Source organism: Electrophorus electricus, chromosome 10 (assembly GCF_041902795.1).
Source record: "Electrophorus electricus isolate QZ-2024a chromosome 10, ASM4190279v1, whole genome shotgun sequence".
NCBI lineage: Eukaryota > Metazoa > Chordata > Actinopteri > Gymnotiformes > Gymnotidae > Electrophorus > Electrophorus electricus.
Genome location: NC_137506.1, coordinates 11,061,077 through 11,086,656, shown reverse-complemented (window position 1 = coordinate 11,086,656; position 25,580 = coordinate 11,061,077).

The following is a 25,580-nucleotide window of genomic DNA, read 5'->3' as shown; positions in this document are numbered from 1 at the left end:
ACATGCATGTGCACACACTTTGATATACTATCAAAAATATAATGTAAGTGATATTGTAGTGCCATAGGCAATCCATTTGTTGATATGCCCTAACACATTTATGCTCACTATTTACCTGGACTTTAATTATAGTTCCTTATTTCAATCTAAAAGCATCTCCTGTGTATAGCAGAACATTGCTTCATTGGATGTGCACCGCAGTATAACTAAGTGTTTCACTTTTCCTACTTTCTCAAGCTGTGCTCTCAGCCTTCTCAGTTCAGCTTTGATCTCCACATTCTCCCTCTGCAGTTCTCGCACTGCTAGCTCGAGGTCTAGACCTCCAAGACACCGCCCCACACGTGCAGCCTTCCGTCGGTTGTCCTCCCATGTCTTTCTCCGACATTCACCCAGGGTCTCTTCCTCCTCCACCTTATGGTTTCCCATTTGGAACATGCAGAGACATATGACCCAGCAATGTGTATTCGGTCCCTAGAGATCTTCAGCCGACAAAGATTCTATTATATATATATATATAGTTATTCTGTTCTTCTCTGCGTTATTTCTTTCTTTTTCAATCTGAGATGCTGCAGAGCCTCATTCTAATCCCTAACAGGCAATCTCTATCTAAAAAGGGCCTCATATCAAAATTTAAAGTGGTGTGTTAGCTGTAACAGTCGCCAGCTGTTGATAACTCACTCTACGATGCGCTGACACGGTGGAATCTTCCAGCTGCTTACCGTCCTCCTACAAAACAGAAACCTGCTTAACACACTGATATCCAGCTCAACAGGAGGATGTCTTACAATGTAGGTCGGAGAATTGTGTGAATTGCTGCAACTAACTTCAAAAGGATGAACGCTGTTCTGCCAAAAATGCATCTCACTTTTGTAATCTTATCTTTTTTAAATGTTTGTACTACTGCTTGTCTTCTGTTTATTCTGACTAGCAGTTGCTATCACACCACGCGACTAGAATGTTATACGTATGACGCCGCATGGTTACAGAATTCAAAAGATTACAGCTCGGACGATATTGAACGCGCGTTAAAATACGCTCATGAATGAGTTTAACAGACACCTGTTCATTTCAACACAATGGCAGAAATTACTCTGCTCACAGAGCTTAGTAACGCGTTAGAGGAAAATTCGCTGCTGCTCTTTAAAACACTGAGCGTTTTTCTTAAAACACATAAAAGGTGCAAGATCACGCGTTGTCGTGTGAGCACCTCAGTCGTAAAAAGGGCTGAGTTGTCATGAATGCGTTATGATCAAGAGTAGTCGGCCGTACTGCTGCGACATCCGGTCAAATCAACTGTCCTCTAAGAATCAGCGCAGTAGTATTTTTGGTAATAGCAGCATCTATGGACATAAACGGCGGCGAAACGGATGGTTTCTTTCTCGTCAACTTTATAGTCCATTACACTTGCTCCTATAGATCGGGATAAAATCTCCATACCAAAACCTCTGTGCATTGGCATGATGAAAATTTAGAGCACGCAAATCCTTCACTTCTGAAACAGTAGAAATTATGTAATTTTACACAGATTGAAAAAAACCTCAAAAAAACGTGTAAATATAGTAGGTTGGGGAAGTGTAACGATGAGCGGTAAGGAGGCGGACGCAGTGTGTGGAAAAGAGTGATATTTATTAGGGGGCAAATCCAAAGTCCAGGGCCAAATTATTAACATGGAGAGTCCGAGAACTCATGATAAACTAAAGTAAAGTGCAGTGCACGAAGACAAACTAGGGATGCAGGCTATAATAAAGGGGCGAGGATAAACATTCAGGCTTATATTCACATGCACGAAAGCCTCGATTAACAAACAGCAGCTGGACTTACAATAAATAGCAACAAGACTAAACTAAAACAGGGCTTAAAAACATGGTCAAATGAGCATTAAACCAGACACAAGTGCAAATTATGAGGGGTGCAGAAAACGAAACGAAGGAATGGAACCACAACAAGGGAGTAAATCAAAACAAAGACACTAGACAGTAGAATTTAGCTGCAATTCTTTGTTTAACTTCAGAGGGTTAAATGGAGCTCGCTCAGATGATGGTGTTGACTGCTTCAAGGATTTTCACTAGAAGTTATATAACTGCAAGTTATATTACCGATGTCTAAGTGTATGCAGCGCAGAATTCTTTATTCGTAATGTAATACATGTCCTATTTAATTCTACAAGATAAACAGGTTGGAAAATATTTGTGTAAAATAGATTATGATTATTTTTGGAACATAAAGCCATGCAAACATTGTAAGTGGACATCAAGGAAAAATATAAAATAAAAGAATAGTATAGCATACAGTTACAGGGTATGCCTGTTTTCATTGATTACTAGGGAAGCTCTTTGTCTCCCTCTTGTGGCCATTGTTGTCTTAGCCAACAACCATATCAACATAAGTGACATGAAGTTATAGAAATTCAAGTTATAGAAAACTATACAAATTCAAGTTATAGAAAACTAAAACGTATTTTTATAAACACGATTTGACAGTGTGTTTTACATATTCTGGTTGAATATGACATTTATGTGTACAAGATTATAAAAAACACAATCATACATTTACCTGATACTTATATCCAAAGTGACTTACGAGTGAGTATATCTTGAGCAATTGAGGGTTAAGGGCCTTGCTCAGAGAACCAACAGTGGCAACTTGGCAGCAGTAGGGCTGGAACTGGTAAGCTTCTGACTACATGTCAAGTATCTTAACCACTGAGCTACCACTGATCACTGCTGGGGGTAACCATAAATGTTAGAATTTACAATGTTGGTTACTAAACTATTTAAAAAACATTTTGGAACATTTATTTATTTCATTTCCCCTAACCTTTGACAGCACAGCTTTTCCAGACCTCTGTATGCATCTTCTTACCCCTTCTCTCTGCACACAAAAAATAAAACGCATTGAGAAGAGACTAATTGCCCAAAGGATAAAAAATAAAATGACATATATAATGATAAAAGGAAAAGGTAAATAGATAACAGTAGATGTGTTAATATAAATTCAAAAGTCGTCTAAACAGAACTCAATGCAATAAGTGTGTTTTGAGATGTTTTTGTTTTGCTGTTGGTTTGTTTTTTTTGGTTTTTTTTGTTTTTTGCTTTCAAGTGCTAATGCCATTATGAGTTGCTAGACCATGAAGACATTTAAAGACATTTAAGGAATAATAAAATAATCTGATTTTGCTGTAAAAGACAGATGTCATGTTCACACTGTACAACTTCACTGCTTAATGTGATCTCCTGTTTACATCTGGCAGACACGCTTATCTATAGCAACTTACAGTTTCAACTATATTACAGAGCTAGGTCCATATAGCGGTAGGAGTTTGATTCAGTTCAGTTCAGCTCACTCAGACTTTCATTTCTGTTTTCTTGTCTTCAGGTTTTGTTTCATTGTCCCTAATAAGTCCAACTTGTGCTTGTCTACTCATGTCTCACTGTCCTCCTTTGCTTGATGTCACAACTTCATTGATACCTAATGTGAATGTTGAAAGTATCACATGTTCTTTGAGTAGGAATCAAACATCATCGCACTAATACACTGGACTGATAGTGGACTCTGCCGAGGTATGCCTACCCCTGATGTCGTGATGTTACTGAGCCTCATCCTGTCTCAGATGCCTTGGCTACTCCCATCATCCCCTGATGTCCCCTATTGTAACCCACACCACCTCCACCCCAACCAGCTACTCTCTGTTGACCTTAATGGACGTTCTCTTGCGACTTGGGTCTCGGACACATGCACACTATCGGGACAAGTCTAGAACCTCCAGAAAGTTGGACTAAACATTAAATGCTTATTTAATTTTTTCATTTATGTCTCTCTTTAAACAGCCAGAGGAGGATGGGGCCCCCTTTGAGTCTTGGCTCCTCTCAACGTTTCTTTCTAGGCAGCTTTTCCTTGCCACTGTCACCCTTGGCTTGCTTACTGGGGGCTTGGACTTGGACATTTGAAAAGCTGCTTTGTAACAACACCTGTTGTAAATAAAATAAAATAAAATAAAATAAAATAAAATAAAATAAAATAAAATTTTAGAAAGCACTTTATAAATAAATTTTGAGTATTTGATTTTTATATGTAATCTTAAAATTCATAAGAAAACTAAAATATGTTTTTTAATCATTACATTTTTTTCACTTAAAACAAAAATATAATTTGGATAGTCTCAATAATCTAATAAAATCAAATCTCATCATTACAGTGCCAACAATACATCAACATCACCAGACTTCAAAGCACTTGTCTGAGAGGAAGATTTGTATGCCTGTAATTCTGTTGTTGAAGAGCCTATAAAATCAAAATAGGCTTTTAAATTTGAAATTTTAAACTCAAATAAATACAGCCTTATTTTGAATGCCTAAACACACACACAGAGTTACCTCACAGTCTGAGTATTGTTATTGGTGGAGACAGTATCATAGATCCTCTTTGCTGACACATCAGTGATGTCATTGTGACTGAGGCTGAAATTAGATGGATTATAATTACCACATTGTTCAGGATTCCCAAACACACCTCCCTCTATTAAATCACCGTGTAGTAGTACAAACACCTGTAGATTTATAAATCAATTAATTAAATTAATGAACGAATGAATGAATAAACGAATGACTGAATTAGCAAATGAATGAATAAGCAAAGAAATAAATAGTATATTTGTGTCAGTGGACCTGAGTCATTAATGGCCAGATAATTATGCATTTTGACATTTTAAACAAAATATCATTTCTTTCAGTTCTTGTACACATGACTTGTTATCTATCAGGCATGAAACTGTAAATCATAAAGAGTCTGTTATGCCTTATTTCTCTTTTTAATGAGAACATGTGTTTCTACAAGCAGTCTGGATATTCTGTAGACCACAGAGGTCCATCCTGCCAAGTACAGGCAGTGATCAGTGAACCAGTCAGCCAGTGAGAGAGGTCGTCATTTCCAAGTAAAATCACCAAGAAAATCAAGCTTTTTGCTGTTTGCTTTTGAAAAAAATAAGTCCTTGAAGGAAGACAGGATATGACTGAATGAGCAAAGTTACATTTATATAGAGCCTTTCAAGGAACATACAATGATTTACAATGAACACACACAGCTTCGATGTGCAGTCACATGCCGGATTTTGTGTTAAATTGTGAGAAAAAGAGTAAAATGTGTTATATCTATGTTAGTGTTCACTGTGGACTCAACAATCAAGACTCTCTACACATCCCTCCTCCCGCTTGTCCACTCACTCCAGGATGTGGGCTTTGTGCTGGTGTGGGAACAGCAGCTGCAGGCAGTGGTCAGTGAGCTGACAGTGGCTAAGGTCCAGTTCTGACAGCCCTTCAAAATGTTCCAGAAACAGCGCCAGTGACCTACAGGCCTGCTGGTCCAGCCGGGTCTGAGTGAGGTCCACCATCTTACCCAGAGCCCGGGAGGGAGCCACAGCGCATCTCACACACTCCATATCAGTCCCCACACAGAGAAGAGACAGGAACTGGAGCAGCATGGCTTTATTGCAGCTGAACACACTCAACATTCACCAACATGTAGAGTCACAAAACACTAACACACTCACATAACTACTAACATTAATGCAATTTACACAAATTTTGTTTCAAATGATAAAATTATTTCCCCTTTTCCAGAATGTTTCCCTAGTTTGTGTGGTGTTGAGTCAGTGGCTTACTGAAGGGTGACTGTGTGTAAAATGGGGAAGAGTTGCCCTCACAGCCGTGTAGAGTGAGCTCTGTGTGTGTGTGTGTGTGTGGGTGTGTGTGAGAGAGAGAGAGCTTGCTCTCTGGATGACCATGGAGACGACTCTGCAGTCCTCAGTGCTCAGAGTCAGTATGTGTGTCTGTTTTTCTGCTGTGAGGTCCAGAGCAGAGCAGCAGGAGAAATCCAGTCTGTGCTGCAGAGCGAAGAGCAGATCTGCTGCTGCTGCCCCTTGCTGTAGTTCAGAGACACTGTAGCAGTGGAGCAGCCTCAGCAACAGCAGCCTGTCAACAAGGAGAAAACAAAACACACACAGACAGTGGCAGGGCAGTTAATTTCAGATAAATATAAATATTTCACCTAAATTTACCAAGTTCCTCCAGAAAGTCATTTTATTCTGTCCTAACACACCTGAGGTAAATATACATGGATATTGCTGATTACCTGAAAGGAGTCTCAATAAAACCTAAATGATACTGGCACAAAATGACTTTTGAGGAAACTCGTGAAAAACACATAAACGTACATAAACGTTTATATAACACTCCCTAAACAGACCAGTTCTGTGTTAAAATTCTGATTGTAAGAAAAGTTCAAGCCTGAGACGGGAGACGTGTTAGAGCAGAGGCTCAATGCTCTCCAGCTCCGCCTTTGGTATGGAGGTGAACAGCAGGCTGAGAGAGACTGTTGTGCAGTGCTGGAGGGTGAAGCGCAGGGCAGCACAGTGGACAGAGTCCAGCCCTCTGCTGTTCAGGCTGATGCAGTTCTCTGCTGAACTCAACAAGCTGGACACACAGTGAGCAGAGCCAGTCTGATAGATCTCTCGGTTGATGGACAGTACAAAGCTGGAGCTCAGCCTGGGGAGAAGACACACACACACAGACACAGACACACATTTCCAGGTCTCATGCTGTACAGTATAATTAAAGTGTTTGGACTGTTACTAACTGTGTGAACAATCTGAGCCACACAACACATGACTGTATTCTCTCACCTTCTGATCTGAAGTCTGGCCAGTACAGGCAGAAGGTCTCTGGGGTTTTGCTACTTAATGTTGGGGATGTGTAGTGCTCCCATGAGCTGGTCGAAGCTCGTCTACTTTGCCGTAATGTCACCCATTCGCCTTGCTGTCTGGATGCGTACTTCTAGTGCTAGAGTCTTCTCTGTCAGACTAGCAATTCATCTACACTTCTCACAGATAAAACTGCCACTAATGACGAAGAATAAACATGCTCCATTCAGTGCTCTGAAGCAGAACATAAGTCATGATGAAAAAGCAAAATGTTAACATTACTTATGTTTGTGGTAGTTCCTTAGATATAGTTTGTGATGATAATGTAGTTTTCCATGGAAGTTGCCAGTTTCCAGGTAGAAAGTAATTAAATCCAACGAAAAATTTGTTAAACAGATAGAAAGCAGTAAGAGCTAGTATGCTGAAACAGTTTCAAAAACAGGAAGCTTCTTTATGAAGGAAAGAGGTTCTTATGAACCTCAGCATTTTGACAGCAAGTATTAACCATGGCTATAAAACCATGTGAATAATTCAGTTATGGGATTAATCCACAAAATAGCACATCAAATCTAATTATTTGGCCAGTACAGGGTTATGCAATATTTCTTCATCTCAGCAAAATGCAATAGCTTGACTTCCTTAACTGATTAATAATTAAAAAAAATATCTTTCTTGACTATACGAATATATCTTACCCATTAGAAAGATTAAAAATCCAGTCAGTGTGTTTCCTGGCATGTTAATGTAAAAGGCAGCTCCTAGTGGATTTGGGGAAAGATTAGTAAAAGATTTCAAGCATCTGCAAAGCAGAAAACTGCCTATTCAACAGGCATGAATGATGTGCTACAGAAGTAGTTGTGTTATTTGCATAGCCTAATTAATATGCATGCAGATCATGTTCTATAGTACCTATATTGTTATATTAAAATTTCACTATTGCTTTTTTGCTTCACAATTGTTAAACATAATTGCCACACCCGATACAAGGATAGGAATTCCAATTTATTCATACTGGACAGAAGAATCATTAATGGCTGCTGAGTGAAGCACTTTCATTGAAAATTCATCCACCAATTATTATTATTATTATTTTTTTTGTAACCAGAAACAGGGCACGTCAGCCAGGAATACATTCCAGGTCTGTTTTAGAACACTGGCTGTGATTCATTACATTTTGGCAATTGCGAAAACAAACTGGATGATACTTCTAAAAGTAATTCTGTTTGCAGTTTATTTGCACAGTTACATGAACAACACTGGTAGCATAGTCAACAGGCTTGATGGTTTTCCAGTGCACGACACTGTGATACCATGGCTGGCCCAAGCCTGTGTGGGGCCCTATGAAGAAATCTGAGCTGCCACTGACATAACATAGGTAAAAAAACAAATAGAAATAAATACATGGTCTTTGGCACCCTCTTGGTGGCCTTAGCAGGCTCTCATTTTGCTTATATGGCGGGACAATTGTTCTGCTGTTATCCTATCTATCGAGCAGTCCTACCTAGATTTAGTGCACTTATGTACATTACCCTTAGTCCAGGTTTCTGGTGTTTATTTTAGATGCATTTTTGGTTGTATATATTATAATTAGGCTACTGTGAACAATTGTATACCGTATAGCTACAGCACCTGTACTTCACACACATGTAGTAATCGGATCTAGAAAGTTGCCAACCCTATTAAAATATTAGGTTTATAGTATAATATTTGAATTAAACAGACAAAGCGTCAATCACAATCATTTGCATGATGATTAAATCTTGAACCAAAAATGTATCAGAGAGCTGTAGTGTTTTTTAGAGACACACAGCCAATTAAACTGTGCTTGACCATTTCTTGCCCTCTATATCATTCTCTGCAGTTTACTGAGAAAGACCTGACACTGGGTAATGCCGTTGTCTATTTGAAGGCCAAAACAACAACAATCTTGGTTATCAAAGACTCACTCCACCCTGACCACAGCCTCTTCTTTTAGAAGCCATGATAAAACCACCATCGCAGCTTGAGAGCACAAATCTAGCCTCTTAAGAGGTGTTATGTTCCACAGGCGGTTCGATATCTCAATGCAGTCCACATGAAAGCAATTTTCTTTCCATGATTGCAAATTGCACTTTTAATGCCTGATATTTCAGCCACTCATTTCTCTCACTACATGACAAAACTCTCGAAACCTTTCTCGAAAAGCACTGAATGTTATTCTAACCATTTATGGCCTTTCTCCATTCATGTACACAAAGTCCAGTATGATTCCAAATGTCATCAAAAGATATATCTGTTTGTAGCTGAACAACTTATACAATGCGATCTTTCTTCTTTGAGTAAAATGAACTTAACAATTGAAACATCCAAAACTGGCTGTGTTTCTTGCCAACCTACTGGTGTTTGGACATGTGGGATTACTTGCATGTCGCTTTCAATAGTTCAGTTGGTAGAGTAGAAGTTAAAACTGTCATTCTTAGGCTGTTGGTTCAACTCTGACTCCCACCAACTTTATGTTTTAATGCAGAATCTGTCATTTTATATGAGCAAAAAAAAGATTTTTCGCTGACTGGGAATCGAACCTGGGCCGCGGCAGAGAAAGCACTGACTACTAACCACTAGACAACCAGTTTTCAATGTCTGCACTCCTACTATTCTGATGTTTGGATGCATACTGGACTTGGTATGCATGAGTGGAAAAAGGCCATAAAGCGAGTTATTTATCTTTCTCTTTGTTCTACAAAAAAATGAAGTTTGCAAGAGTCAGGGCTCTTTTTTACCATCTGGGAAAAGAGGGAACGCTGGTGTCACTAACACATGAAAAGAGCTGTTATAGTATTCCCCATTTGTCCCCTTAATGTTTCTGACATTTTAGCCACTCATTTCTCTGTCTACATGAAAACACTCTAGAAAATTTTCTCCAAAAAGTACGGAATGTTATTCTAAGTACTCGGAAAATAGTGTTTTCCTCCCCCTTCTGACGCGTGAACTTATAGACGCCCTTGATTGCACGGTGTCTCTGTAATTAACAAGGGAGAGAGCGTATGCCACTCTCTCTCTCCCTAAGAGTACAGCCAATTATGCTCTTTTAGACTCCCAGCCACAAATGGCTGTGACACCATCAGTTTCAAAGTTAAACACAACTCCTATAGTACTAATAAAAGCTTCACACTCACCTCAGCTGGGACATGGCAGACACTGAAGGAAACTCCTCACTTCACTCTCTTCATCTGACCAGTCATTAAGCTCCACTGGTTTCTTCACTGTTTGGAGTTTCAGTACTTCTAGCACTTGTAATATTAGAATAGAATCCCTTTATTTACTAAAGGTACACAGAAATGTACACAGGTAAACAGAAACTTACTGTATGTAAGAGTGCAATAGTTCAAAGCTGTATTAGTGCAGATAAATACAACTACAGTGCCATTGCAGCTTTTAATGCTGTTTCAGTATCAGGGTCTTCAGGAAGGCTCCACCTGGCAACCCTGAAGTGCCTTGCTATGCTTAAAACTACACACACACACACACACACACACACACACACACACACACACACACAAACAAACACAAACACTCAACAAGGTGAGTTCTGCTTATTTGTTATTGGAGATTTGTTAAGAAGGCTGATCGCCATTTAAAATTAGATTTCAAACACTGTAATTGTTACACTGGTGAGTTTGAGGTAGAGATGCACTTTCATTAATACTGCTTACACTGTGTTTCTTTACAACACGCATGGACGTGGTGAAGCATGTCATATGCATGGAACACTACTACTCAGAGCATTGGAAGGTTGAAAACAGAAGCTATCTGGCTCACACAATGCTTTAAATGTGCCAAGGGAAATTCCAAGTGTGGCCATTCTTGAGTGGAGTGGAAGATAAATATGTTTTTTTGTATTTCAAAGCAGCTGTAAGAGTATAACAGGCAGTTTAGAACATGTCAGTCCCTCCATGTAAATTGAGAGAAAATATCCTATGAAGATTGGACCAAGATTCCTGCAGAGTATTTTCAGCACATAGTGGAAACTATGCCAGAAAGAATTGCCGCAGTTCTGGAGGCTGGATTTCCCAGTTTAAGTTGGGAGTGGAGAAATTGCAGGCTGTTCTTATGGAGGAAGAACAGGATGGAATCCAGCAGACAAGTGAAGCGGCCCTGAAAAAGAAGATGGATAAAAACCTGTCGAACATTCTGAAAAAGATCGAAAAAGCAGAGGAAAAAGTCAGAGAAAAGGAGAGAAAGGCAATAGAAAAAGAGAAGCGAATGGAAATTAAAGAACGTAAGAAACTGGAAAAGGAATGGAAGGAAAGACGGGAGCACCGGGAGAGGGTGATGAGACTGTTCGCAATGTTGGAGGAGATGAATCAGAAACAGTTGCTGAAGCAGCAAGCCAAAGAGCAAAGAAAATCAGCCAAGGAGGCAGAAAAACGCCAGAAGGAGCTGAAAAAAGCCCAAGAACGTAAGGAGAAGGAAGAGATGAGAAAGGAAAAGAATGGGAGGAAAGGAAGAGGATGTTTGCAGCAATTGTGGTTCACTATGAATAGAAGATGAGGATAAAAGACTGAACAACACACAATCATGATAAAAAAATATTACAAACGTAAAGATAAAACACTGGATAATAAAACCATACAACATAAAAACCGATAAAACAGTGTAAAATATAAACAGTGAAATAAAAGTTGTAAGAGGGATAAAACTAGATTTACATTTGTTATTAAAAAAAGGTTTATGGTCCTGCCTGACCGGTCTATGGATTTCACAGTGGTAAAGTCATTTTCTGAATACACACCATATTATTGTAAATTAGCTGAAATAGCTCAATTGGGAGAGCATTAGACTGAAGATCTAAAGGTCCTGGGTTCAACCCTCTGTTTTGGCATCTGTACTTAAAAGAATTCATCATTGAATAGTTTTACTTTTTTAAGTATAATTCATAAACCTTTACATAGCATTCCTGAAAAATGAATGAGATATTCCCCTTTTTTACGTTATGGTTAGATGTCATTGTGTAATTGCGCTCTGTACTTTGAATTCCGTGAACTTAAACTTTTGTGGAAGTCGCGCTGCCTTACGAAATGTATCCTCACTGCACAGAGAGGCACTTGAACAGTGGCTTCTGCACAAATGCTTTTGAAATGTAGTTCATTACTTATCTGCTCGCCAAACAACTGGACAAGAAAAGGGTAGGTGTATATGTCCACAGTCCTTTCCAAATCCTCTGTGTGAACACTGATATACAGTATATATTTCTCACTTTGGGAGCACTGAACATCTTCCAGACATGTTTGTTCTTTTCCAAAATCTATTTCCTGTTGAGGTAATAACGTTTATAAAAGGCTTTGAAGCTCTTTGTAATAGGTGCAGAGTTGTGCAAGACTGAGTTTGAAAGCAAAAAATGAATAATGTTTCTGGGATATCTTAAGGTCAGAGACCTTTTTGATTCTGTACGTGCAGAACAGAGGCTCTGATGGAGGGGGTTTCAAGGCTTCTGTACAAGTCTAAGGAAGAGTACGCTGAACTGTTCCTGTGAGAAATAACTTCAATAGTGTTGCAAAAGATCTAAGTTTTTAATAGACTTGAAAGCCTCTTTGAGAGTTCTGTGGCTAAACAAGGTTTATTATCTTACCACGGGGTGATACTGACCAGCAACATCATCTTGCAGGTGTTTGGTGGTGTGAGTTGAGATCATCTTTGTTTAAAAAAAAGGAAAATCTTCCAAAGGGATATAATGGTGTCAAGCTTCAATTTGCATATATTGAATAATGTATGTTTGAACATTGTGGTGGAGATTTCAAACACTAGTATGTAAAGAAGGTGGGGCAATTACATAATCAGTTCTGAAAACTGTATAAAAAATGTGTGTTCTTTGTGTGATTGTTCGACATATTCCAGACTATGCTTCGTTTGTAACATTGAGCTCATAATAAACATGGGACTGACTATTCTCTTCAATTAATTCTGAGTCTGTGTCTTTATTTTCTATTTAAAGTGTACTTAATAAAATTACTGGAATGTGGGGAAAATCTATGAACCACACGGTATAATTCCCCACCGAGTAAATTATTTATTTTATATATGACATGCCTTATGTGAACGGGGCAGGGTTTAATGATAAACCTCATAGCAGTTTTTCTGTTGCTATGGAAAAAGGTCAAATGAGAACAACCTGCTGGGGATTTCCTAAAAGTAACGTGCATTTTTGACCTGCAATAATGTGGATTTATTTTTCATAAATATTCCTGCTTTTGATTTTAAAAAGCCATTTCGTCGTTACAAACATCACGGTTATATTTTGGAAGTTATTTGCAGTTCCATGCTAAACTAAAGCCAGTACAGGGCTTAGCATGGCAGGCCTAGTGAGTCTAAGTGGCTATCCTAACTATGAAGCTTCTTCAGTGTTATTTAATAAATGCCATGAAATGTAGCCTAAAATTAATTTGTATCCTAAAATTCATGAAATAATTTTTTTATAAAATAGGTCCGTGAAATTAACTGACGTTCTTGTGAAATTAGTAGAGTCCTATTATAAGCGCCTTCCATTGCACACGGTATTATGACGTCACAATGTTGCCATGTGTCCTCACTATTCGGCTACAAATAGGTAGAAATAGATACGGTCATTTAACTAGACGACATACAAAGCTTTTAAACAATTTGTAACGTGTCCAAGTTGAGACAGGAACGTTCACTGACGGTGAGTATACATAAATTAATATTAGCTAATTATGCTCGTAAATTTCTTATATTATTCAATACCTGGGGGTATATTTACTGTCACATCTTAGGAAATACAAGGTAAACACAATTTCCAGATGCCATTTTTGCTCTCACAATAAGGGCAAGTTTGTGAAAGAGAATAGCACTATACAAGAGGGAAAGGCCTGCGGCTAGATAACTTGGTCATAGTCTAATTTTAATTCTCTAGCTATCCAGCTAGCTAACATTAGCCAGACTGTCATTGCAAAGATAGGCAAGTTGACCATATATAAATGTGTGGTTTGTGTGAATATAATTCTATTGATTTATGTATTTCACTGTCGGGGGTTTTGTTTTCCTCTTTAGTCTGTAATCTGGTAGGAAATAGCGGACTGTCTTGCCAAAGTGAGTACCAGTAACAATTTTGCTTAGTAGCAGCGCAAATTACTTAGCAACGGTCATTACACGTTTTAAATAGGCGCGTGCGTCGCTACTGGTCTTGGTGCAACAGGCGTAAACTTGTCTGAAAATGATCTTTTAGCTTCTACCAGTTTAGCAATTAATCCCAATTGGTGCAACTGATCCATGGAGACAAGAATTCAGAGCGGGTGTCCAATCAGTTCTGGCGCCCCTCAAGTTCACGTCCCTTTAAGACATCAAATCCTCGGGCACGCGCGTTTACTGAAAAGAAATGAACTCCGACTGAAACAAGTTCATGAAAGGTGTTATGGACACACTGCTTAAGTCTGTCATCGGCGTTGAACAACACAAGGAGTATCGGCACCGTGTCGCTCCCAATCCCCGGACATCTAACGACACCTGCCCTTTATTACCTTGATTCATGTTCGCATATAAAGCCTCTTGTTTGGTATTCCATTTGCGAAGTTTCGTTTGGTACAGCGAGCGCGTTTGATCCCTGTTCGTACGGTTCCTGCCTTTTGGCCTATCGTGTTTTGGATTGTTTTATCTAGTCTTTATTCTGCCCAATAAAGCACTAAATGTGTAGTTGCGTTCGACTCCCGTCTTGCCCACTTCTCCAAACTAAAACTATGGTTTTATATATATATATATATATATATATATATATATATATATATATATATATATATATATATATTTGTAGTAAAATTGTTTTCTATTTATTTTGATTGAACCATAATTCAAGAAACGTCAGTTGTACTGCGTTTATTAGCGTGACAACATATCAGCACGAACGTGTTCTGATTGTCATTAAAAGCATAATAGGATTATACACCAAAACAACACATTAATCGAATTATATTTAATAAATGAAGCAAAAACAAACTTGTGAAAGAAATACAAATATTTTGTTAATACACTTTCAAGAAGTTGTGGGGACAAAATCATGTATTTCACAAAGTGGTGAGGACAGTGTAAATTGCATCTATGGTTTAGGGCAAATGTAGGGCAATTATTGGCAATTGTCTTGGGTATTTCCAATGCTGTGTCTCATGAGCTGAAAACTAACATTGTTTACCATGTTCCACAGGTTTTAAACTGACGGGATTTTTGGCAAAACAGAATGCATGCTTTTAAGGTTAGTAGCAGCAAGTTCACACCTTTTTAGATACAATTTACATGCTGGACACCCTCCTATAGAGCTTGGTATCAGAGGTCAAAGCACATTGCTGTTTTGCAGGAGGATACTGAAACCAACAATATAGATGTTGGCACCATTCCCCCTCATCGCAGTTTGAGTTGCCCCTTGTTCCACATGGGACACCACAAGGCTGCGGATGAGGCAAAGCCAGGAGAGTGGCTGAGTAAGATGAGGGAGGAGCAGCAGACTCTGAAGAAGGAGAGAGATGTGGCAACATCTCCTGCAGATGTGAGTAAATGTATGATAAGATATTTTCATACAGAAGCCATTTTATGCATCATCTCTACTTTTCTGTTTATTTGTCTGGAATTGGTATTTTCAAAGCATCCCATTCTTAATGTCATGGTAACCAGAATGAAGTCATTTTAATAACATTCTATGTACCATGTAAGCATAATCTTTTCTCTGCAATATGAAACATTAATTTTTGTTAGGTGTACAGGTAGCAGTCTAAGCAGTCACAATGACAGCAAGCTTTTAGAGTGTGTGGCAGCAGTTGTCTGGGCTGTTATGAATAGGAGAGCTTAATTGTTGGTTAAGAGCTTAATTAATTGGTATCTGTTCCCTCAGAGAGGCTGGATTTCCCAGTTTAAGTTGGGAGTGGAGAAATTGCAGGCTGTTCTTATGGAGGAAGAACAGGATGGAATCCAGCAGACAAGTGAAGCGGCCCTGAAAAAGAAGATGGATAAAAACCTGTCGAACATTCTGAAAAAGATCGAAAAAGCAGAGGAAAAAGTCAGAGAAAAGGAGAGAAAGGCAATAGAAAAAGAGAAGCGAATGGAAATTAAAGAACGTAAGAAACTGGAAAAGGAATGGAAGGAAAGACGGGAGCACCGGGAGAGGGTGATGAGACTGTTCGCAATGTTGGAGGAGATGAATCAGAAACAGTTGCTGAAGCAGCAAGCCAAAGAGCAAAGAAAATCAGCCAAGGAGGCAGAAAAACGCCAGAAGGAGCTGAAAAAAGCCCAAGAACGTAAGGAGAAGGAAGAGATGAGAAAGGAAAAGAATGGGAGGAAAGGAAGAGGATGTTTGCAGCAATTGTGGTTCACTATGAATAGAAGATGAGGATAATAGACTGAACAACACACAATCATGATAAAAAAATATTACAAACGTAAAGATAAAACACTGGATAATAAAACCATACAACATAAAAACCGATAAAACAGTGTAAAATATAAACAGTGAAATAAAAGTTGTAAGAGGGATAAAACTAGATTTACATTTGTTATTAAAAAAAGGTTTATGGTCCTGCCTGACCGGTCTATGGATTTCACAGTGGTAAAGTCATTTTCTGAATACACACCATATTATTGTAAATTAGCTGAAATAGCTCAATTGGGAGAGCATTAGACTGAAGATCTAAAGGTCCTGGGTTCAACCCTCTGTTTTGGCATCTGTACTTAAAAGAATTCATCATTGAATAGTTTTACTTTTTTAAGTATAATTCATAAACCTTTACATAGCATTCCTGAAAAATGAATGAGATATTCCCCTTTTTTACGTTATGGTTAGATGTCATTGTGTAATTGCGCTCTGTACTTTGAATTCCGTGAACTTAAACTTTTGTGGAAGTCGCGCTGCCTTACGAAATGTATCCTCACTGCACAGAGAGGCACTTGAACAGTGGCTTCTGCACAAATGCTTTTGAAATGTAGTTCATTACTTATCTGCTCGCCAAACAACTGGACAAGAAAAGGGTAGGTGTATATGTCCACAGTCCTTTCCAAATCCTCTGTGTGAACACTGATATACAGTATATATTTCTCACTTTGGGAGCACTGAACATCTTCCAGACATGTTTGTTCTTTTCCAAAATCTATTTCCTGTTGAGGTAATAACGTTTATAAAAGGCTTTGAAGCTCTTTGTAATAGGTGCAGAGTTGTGCAAGACTGAGTTTGAAAGCAAAAAATGAATAATGTTTCTGGGATATCTTAAGGTCAGAGACCTTTTTGATTCTGTACGTGCAGAACAGAGGCTCTGATGGAGGGGGTTTCAAGGCTTCTGTACAAGTCTAAGGAAGAGTACGCTGAACTGTTCCTGTGAGAAATAACTTCAATAGTGTTGCAAAAGATCTAAGTTTTTAATAGACTTGAAAGCCTCTTTGAGAGTTCTGTGGCTAAACAAGGTTTATTATCTTACCACGGGGTGATACTGACCAGCAACATCATCTTGCAGGTGTTTGGTGGTGTGAGTTGAGATCATCTTTGTTTAAAAAAAAGGAAAATCTTCCAAAGGGATATAATGGTGTCAAGCTTCAATTTGCATATATTGAATAATGTATGTTTGAACATTGTGGTGGAGATTTCAAACACTAGTATGTAAAGAAGGTGGGGCAATTACATAATCAGTTCTGAAAACTGTATAAAAAATGTGTGTTCTTTGTGTGATTGTTCGACATATTCCAGACTATGCTTCGTTTGTAACATTGAGCTCATAATAAACATGGGACTGACTATTCTCTTCAATTAATTCTGAGTCTGTGTCTTTATTTTCTATTTAAAGTGTACTTAATAAAATTACTGGAATGTGGGGAAAATCTATGAACCACACGGTATAATTCCCCACCGAGTAAATTATTTATTTTATATATGACATGCCTTATGTGAACGGGGCAGGGTTTAATGATAAACCTCATAGCAGTTTTTCTGTTGCTATGGAAAAAGGTCAAATGAGAACAACCTGCTGGGGATTTCCTAAAAGTAACGTGCATTTTTGACCTGCAATAATGTGGATTTATTTTTCATAAATATTCCTGCTTTTGATTTTAAAAAGCCATTTCGTCGTTACAAACATCACGGTTATATTTTGGAAGTTATTTGCAGTTCCATGCTAAACTAAAGCCAGTACAGGGCTTAGCATGGCAGGCCTAGTGAGTCTAAGTGGCTATCCTAACTATGAAGCTTCTTCAGTGTTATTTAATAAATGCCATGAAATGTAGCCTAAAATTAATTTGTATCCTAAAATTCATGAAATAATTTTTTTATAAAATAGGTCCGTGAAATTAACTGACGTTCTTGTGAAATTAGTAGAGTCCTATTATAAGCGCCTTCCATTGCACACGGTATTATGACGTCACAATGTTGCCATGTGTCCTCACTATTCGGCTACAAATAGGTAGAAATAGATACGGTCATTTAACTAGACGACATACAAAGCTTTTAAACAATTTGTAACGTGTCCAAGTTGAGACAGGAACGTTCACTGACGGTGAGTATACATAAATTAATATTAGCTAATTATGCTCGTAAATTTCTTATATTATTCAATACCTGGGGGTATATTTACTGTCACATCTTAGGAAATACAAGGTAAACACAATTTCCAGATGCCATTTTTGCTCTCACAATAAGGGCAAGTTTGTGAAAGAGAATAGCACTATACAAGAGGGAAAGGCCTGCGGCTAGATAACTTGGTCATAGTCTAATTTTAATTCTCTAGCTATCCAGCTAGCTAACATTAGCCAGACTGTCATTGCAAAGATAGGCAAGTTGACCATATATAAATGTGTGGTTTGTGTGAATATAATTCTATTGATTTATGTATTTCACTGTCGGCGGGTTTTGTTTTCCTCTTTAGTCTGTAATCTGGTAGGAAATAGCGGACTGTCTTGCCAAAGTGAGTACCAGTAACAATTTTGCTTAGTAGCAGCGCAAATTACTTAGCAACGGTCATTACACGTTTTAAATAGGCGCGTGCGTCGCTACTGGTCTTGGTGCAACAGGCGTAAACTTGTCTGAAAATGATCTTTTAGCTTCTACCAGTTTAGCAATTAATCCCAATTGGTGCAACTGATCCATGGAGACAAGAATTCAGAGCGGGTGTCCAATCAGTTCTGGCGCCCCTCAAGTTCACGTCCCTTTAAGACATCAAATCCTCGGGCACGCGCGTTTACTGAAAAGAAATGAACTCCGACTGAAACAAGTTCATGAAAGGTGTTATGGACACACTGCTTAAGTCTGTCATCGGCGTTGAACAACACAAGGAGTATCGGCACCGTGTCGCTCCCAATCCCCGGACATCTAACGACACCTGCCCTTTATTACCTTGATTCATGTTCGCATATAAAGCCTCTTGTTTGGTATTCCATTTGCGAAGTTTCGTTTGGTACAGCGAGCGCGTTTGATCCCTGTTCGTACGGTTCCTGCCTTTTGGCCTATCGTGTTTTGGATTGTTTTATCTAGTCTTTATTCTGCCCAATAAAGCACTAAATGTGTAGTTGCGTTCGACTCCCGTCTTGCCCACTTCTCCAAACTAAAACTATGGTTTTATATATATATATATATATATATATATATATATATATATATATATATATTTGTAGTAAAATTGTTTTCTATTTATTTTGATTGAACCATAATTCAAGAAACGTCAGTTGTACTGCGTTTATTAGCGTGACAACATATCAGCACGAACGTGTTCTGATTGTCATTAAAAGCATAATAGGATTATACACCAAAACAACACATTAATCGAATTATATTTAATAAATGAAGCAAAAACAAACTTGTGAAAGAAATACAAATATTTTGTTAATACACTTTCAAGAAGTTGTGGGGACAAAATCATGTATTTCACAAAGTGGTGAGGACAGTGTAAATTGCATCTATGGTTTAGGGCAAATGTAGGGCAATTATTGGCAATTGTCTTGGGTATTTCCAATGCTGTGTCTCATGAGCTGAAAACTAACATTGTTTACCATGTTCCACAGGTTTTAAACTGACGGGATTTTTGGCAAAACAGAATGCATGCTTTTAAGGTTAGTAGCAGCAAGTTCACACCTTTTTAGATACAATTTACATGCTGGACACCCTCCTATAGAGCTTGGTATCAGAGGTCAAAGCACATTGCTGTTTTGCAGGAGGATACTGAAACCAACAATATAGATGTTGGCACCATTCCCCCTCATCGCAGTTTGAGTTGCCCCTTGTTCCACATGGGACACCACAAGGCTGCGGATGAGGCAAAGCCAGGAGAGTGGCTGAGTAAGATGAGGGAGGAGCAGCAGACTCTGAAGAAGGAGAGAGATGTGGCAACATCTCCTGCAGATGTGAGTAAATGTATGATAAGATATTTTCATACAGAAGCCATTTTATGCATCATCTCTACTTTTCTGTTTATTTGTCTGGAATTGGTATTTTCAAAGCATCCCATTCTTAATGTCATGGTAACCAGAATGAAGTCATTTTAATAACATTCTATGTACCATGTAAGCATAATCTTTTCTCTGCAATATGAAACATTAATTTTTGTTAGGTGTACAGGTAGCAGTCTAAGCAGTCACAATGACAGCAAGCTTTTAGAGTGTGTGGCAGCAGTTGTCTGGGCTGTTATGAATAGGAGAGCTTAATTGTTGGTTAAGAGCTTAATTAATTGGTATCTGTTCCCTCAGAGAGGCTGGATTTCCCAGTTTAAGTTGGGAGTGGAGAAATTGCAGGCTGTTCTTATGGAGGAAGAACAGGATGGAATCCAGCAGACAAGTGAAGCGGCCCTGAAAAAGAAGATGGATAAAAACCTGTCGAACATTCTGAAAAAGATCGAAAAAGCAGAGGAAAAAGTCAGAGAAAAGGAGAGAAAGGCAATAGAAAAAGAGAAGCGAATGGAAATTAAAGAACGTAAGAAACTGGAAAAGGAATGGAAGGAAAGACGGGAGCACCGGGAGAGGGTGATGAGACTGTTCGCAATGTTGGAGGAGATGAATCAGAAACAGTTGCTGAAGCAGCAAGCCAAAGAGCAAAGAAAATCAGCCAAGGAGGCAGAAAAACGCCAGAAGGAGCTGAAAAAAGCCCAAGAACGTAAGGAGAAGGAAGAGATGAGAAAGGAAAAGAATGGGAGGAAAGGAAGAGGATGTTTGCAGCAATTGTGGTTCACTATGAATAGAAGATGAGGATAATAGACTGAACAACACACAATCATGATAAAAAAATATTACAAACGTAAAGATAAAACACTGGATAATAAAACCATACAACATAAAAACCGATAAAACAGTGTAAAATATAAACAGTGAAATAAAAGTTGTAAGAGGGATAAAACTAGATTTACATTTGTTATTAAAAAAAGGTTTATGGTCCTGCCTGACCGGTCTATGGATTTCACAGTGGTAAAGTCATTTTCTGAATACACACCATATTATTGTAAATTAGCTGAAATAGCTCAATTGGGAGAGCATTAGACTGAAGATCTAAAGGTCCTGGGTTCAACCCTCTGTTTTGGCATCTGTACTTAAAAGAATTCATCATTGAATAGTTTTACTTTTTTAAGTATAATTCATAAACCTTTACATAGCATTCCTGAAAAATGAATGAGATATTCCCCTTTTTTACGTTATGGTTAGATGTCATTGTGTAATTGCGCTCTGTACTTTGAATTCCGTGAACTTAAACTTTTGTGGAAGTCGCGCTGCCTTACGAAATGTATCCTCACTGCACAGAGAGGCACTTGAACAGTGGCTTCTGCACAAATGCTTTTGAAATGTAGTTCATTACTTATCTGCTCGCCAAACAACTGGACAAGAAAAGGGTAGGTGTATATGTCCACAGTCCTTTCCAAATCCTCTGTGTGAACACTGATATACAGTATATATTTCTCACTTTGGGAGCACTGAACATCTTCCAGACATGTTTGTTCTTTTCCAAAATCTATTTCCTGTTGAGGTAATAACGTTTATAAAAGGCTTTGAAGCTCTTTGTAATAGGTGCAGAGTTGTGCAAGACTGAGTTTGAAAGCAAAAAATGAATAATGTTTCTGGGATATCTTAAGGTCAGAGACCTTTTTGATTCTGTACGTGCAGAACAGAGGCTCTGATGGAGGGGGTTTCAAGGCTTCTGTACAAGTCTAAGGAAGAGTACGCTGAACTGTTCCTGTGAGAAATAACTTCAATAGTGTTGCAAAAGATCTAAGTTTTTAATAGACTTGAAAGCCTCTTTGAGAGTTCTGTGGCTAAACAAGGTTTATTATCTTACCACGGGGTGATACTGACCAGCAACATCATCTTGCAGGTGTTTGGTGGTGTGAGTTGAGATCATCTTTGTTTAAAAAAAAGGAAAATCTTCCAAAGGGATATAATGGTGTCAAGCTTCAATTTGCATATATTGAATAATGTATGTTTGAACATTGTGGTGGAGATTTCAAACACTAGTATGTAAAGAAGGTGGGGCAATTACATAATCAGTTCTGAAAACTGTATAAAAAATGTGTGTTCTTTGTGTGATTGTTCGACATATTCCAGACTATGCTTCGTTTGTAACATTGAGCTCATAATAAACATGGGACTGACTATTCTCTTCAATTAATTCTGAGTCTGTGTCTTTATTTTCTATTTAAAGTGTACTTAATAAAATTACTGGAATGTGGGGAAAATCTATGAACCACACGGTATAATTCCCCACCGAGTAAATTATTTATTTTATATATGACATGCCTTATGTGAACGGGGCAGGGTTTAATGATAAACCTCATAGCAGTTTTTCTGTTGCTATGGAAAAAGGTCAAATGAGAACAACCTGCTGGGGATTTCCTAAAAGTAACGTGCATTTTTGACCTGCAATAATGTGGATTTATTTTTCATAAATATTCCTGCTTTTGATTTTAAAAAGCCATTTCGTCGTTACAAACATCACGGTTATATTTTGGAAGTTATTTGCAGTTCCATGCTAAACTAAAGCCAGTACAGGGCTTAGCATGGCAGGCCTAGTGAGTCTAAGTGGCTATCCTAACTATGAAGCTTCTTCAGTGTTATTTAATAAATGCCATGAAATGTAGCCTAAAATTAATTTGTATCCTAAAATTCATGAAATAATTTTTTTATAAAATAGGTCCGTGAAATTAACTGACGTTCTTGTGAAATTAGTAGAGTCCTATTATAAGCGCCTTCCATTGCACACGGTATTATGACGTCACAATGTTGCCATGTGTCCTCACTATTCGGCTACAAATAGGTAGAAATAGATACGGTCATTTAACTAGACGACATACAAAGCTTTTAAACAATTTGTAACGTGTCCAAGTTGAGACAGGAACGTTCACTGACGGTGAGTATACATAAATTAATATTAGCTAATTATGCTCGTAAATTTCTTATATTATTCAATACCTGGGGGTATATTTACTGTCACATCTTAGGAAATACAAGGTAAACACAATTTCCAGATGCCATTTTTGCTCTCACAATAAGGGCAAGTTTGTGAAAGAGAATAGCACTATACAAGAGGGAAAGGCCTGCGGCTAGATAACTTGGTCATAGTCTAATTTTAATTCTCTAGCTATCCAGCTAGCTAACATTAGCCAGACTGTCATTGCAAAGATAGGCAAGTTGACCATATATAAATGTGTGGTTTGTGTGAATATAATTCTATTGATTTATGTATTTCACTGTCGGCGGGTTTTGTTTTCCTCTTTAGTCTGTAATCTGGTAGGAAATAGCGGACTGTCTTGCCAAAGTGAGTACCAGTAACAATTTTGCTTAGTAGCAGCGCAAATTACTTAGCAACGGTCATTACACGTTTTAAATAGGCGCGTGCGTCGCTACTGGTCTTGGTGCAACAGGCGTAAACTTGTCTGAAAATGATCTTTTAGCTTCTACCAGTTTAGCAATTAATCCCAATTGGTGCAACTGATCCATGGAGACAAGAATTCAGAGCGGGTGTCCAATCAGTTCTGGCGCCCCTCAAGTTCACGTCCCTTTAAGACATCAAATCCTCGGGCACGCGCGTTTACTGAAAAGAAATGAACTCCGACTGAAACAAGTTCATGAAAGGTGTTATGGACACACTGCTTAAGTCTGTCATCGGCGTTGAACAACACAAGGAGTATCGGCACCGTGTCGCTCCCAATCCCCGGACATCTAACGACACCTGCCCTTTATTACCTTGATTCATGTTCGCATATAAAGCCTCTTGTTTGGTATTCCATTTGCGAAGTTTCGTTTGGTACAGCGAGCGCGTTTGATCCCTGTTCGTACGGTTCCTGCCTTTTGGCCTATCGTGTTTTGGATTGTTTTATCTAGTCTTTATTCTGCCCAATAAAGCACTAAATGTGTAGTTGCGTTCGACTCCCGTCTTGCCCACTTCTCCAAACTAAAACTATGGTTTTATATATATATATATATATATATATATATATATATATATATATATATATATTTGTAGTAAAATTGTTTTCTATTTATTTTGATTGAACCATAATTCAAGAAACGTCAGTTGTACTGCGTTTATTAGCGTGACAACATATCAGCACGAACGTGTTCTGATTGTCATTAAAAGCATAATAGGATTATACACCAAAACAACACATTAATCGAATTATATTTAATAAATGAAGCAAAAACAAACTTGTGAAAGAAATACAAATATTTTGTTAATACACTTTCAAGAAGTTGTGGGGACAAAATCATGTATTTCACAAAGTGGTGAGGACAGTGTAAATTGCATCTATGGTTTAGGGCAAATGTAGGGCAATTATTGGCAATTGTCTTGGGTATTTCCAATGCTGTGTCTCATGAGCTGAAAACTAACATTGTTTACCATGTTCCACAGGTTTTAAACTGACGGGATTTTTGGCAAAACAGAATGCATGCTTTTAAGGTTAGTAGCAGCAAGTTCACACCTTTTTAGATACAATTTACATGCTGGACACCCTCCTATAGAGCTTGGTATCAGAGGTCAAAGCACATTGCTGTTTTGCAGGAGGATACTGAAACCAACAATATAGATGTTGGCACCATTCCCCCTCATCGCAGTTTGAGTTGCCCCTTGTTCCACATGGGACACCACAAGGCTGCGGATGAGGCAAAGCCAGGAGAGTGGCTGAGTAAGATGAGGGAGGAGCAGCAGACTCTGAAGAAGGAGAGAGATGTGGCAACATCTCCTGCAGATGTGAGTAAATGTATGATAAGATATTTTCATACAGAAGCCATTTTATGCATCATCTCTACTTTTCTGTTTATTTGTCTGGAATTGGTATTTTCAAAGCATCCCATTCTTAATGTCATGGTAACCAGAATGAAGTCATTTTAATAACATTCTATGTACCATGTAAGCATAATCTTTTCTCTGCAATATGAAACATTAATTTTTGTTAGGTGTACAGGTAGCAGTCTAAGCAGTCACAATGACAGCAAGCTTTTAGAGTGTGTGGCAGCAGTTGTCTGGGCTGTTATGAATAGGAGAGCTTAATTGTTGGTTAAGAGCTTAATTAATTGGTATCTGTTCCCTCAGAGAGGCTGGATTTCCCAGTTTAAGTTGGGAGTGGAGAAATTGCAGGCTGTTCTTATGGAGGAAGAACAGGATGGAATCCAGCAGACAAGTGAAGCGGCCCTGAAAAAGAAGATGGATAAAAACCTGTCGAACATTCTGAAAAAGATCGAAAAAGCAGAGGAAAAAGTCAGAGAAAAGGAGAGAAAGGCAATAGAAAAAGAGAAGCGAATGGAAATTAAAGAACGTAAGAAACTGGAAAAGGAATGGAAGGAAAGACGGGAGCACCGGGAGAGGGTGATGAGACTGTTCGCAATGTTGGAGGAGATGAATCAGAAACAGTTGCTGAAGCAGCAAGCCAAAGAGCAAAGAAAATCAGCCAAGGAGGCAGAA